We start from the raw sequence: 470 nt of genomic DNA, 5'->3' as shown, positions 1-470 counted from the left end.
TTCAGCATGTGTGTTCTCAAAAGAGAGAACCAATGAAAACCTAATGAAGCCTTGTAAAAATATGACTTTTTAGATGTGTGCCAATAGATTTGAGAAAATTACTAAATTTGGTGTCTAAGAAGCAGCTATTTTCCTCTTTCTGTGTATGCCCTTTCTGTGAACCCAGTGAATATAAAGATGAAATGTAAAAGAGATAATGATCCACAGGCAGAGCTGAGGATGTTCTATATTCTTGGTGGAGTTTGAAAATATCTAGGGAATTTGATTTACTTTTTAAGAACAAAGAGGCTATGAGACTGAGCCATACTCCTTTACATCCTTGGTTCTAAGAGGGAAGTGAATATATGTGAGAGCTCAAAGGAGAAACAACTTTTTGCAGGGCTGCTGCAGACTTTGCTGGTAAAGAGCATGTGAGTTGCATGCCTTTGTCAAGCTTTGGAAAAAAATTCTAATAGCACACTCTAATGTGA

Source organism: Lipotes vexillifer, unplaced genomic scaffold (assembly GCF_000442215.2).
Source record: "Lipotes vexillifer unplaced genomic scaffold, Lipotes_vexillifer_v1.1 scaffold2446, whole genome shotgun sequence".
NCBI lineage: Eukaryota > Metazoa > Chordata > Mammalia > Artiodactyla > Lipotidae > Lipotes > Lipotes vexillifer.
Note: the sequence above shows the minus strand (reverse complement) of the source record.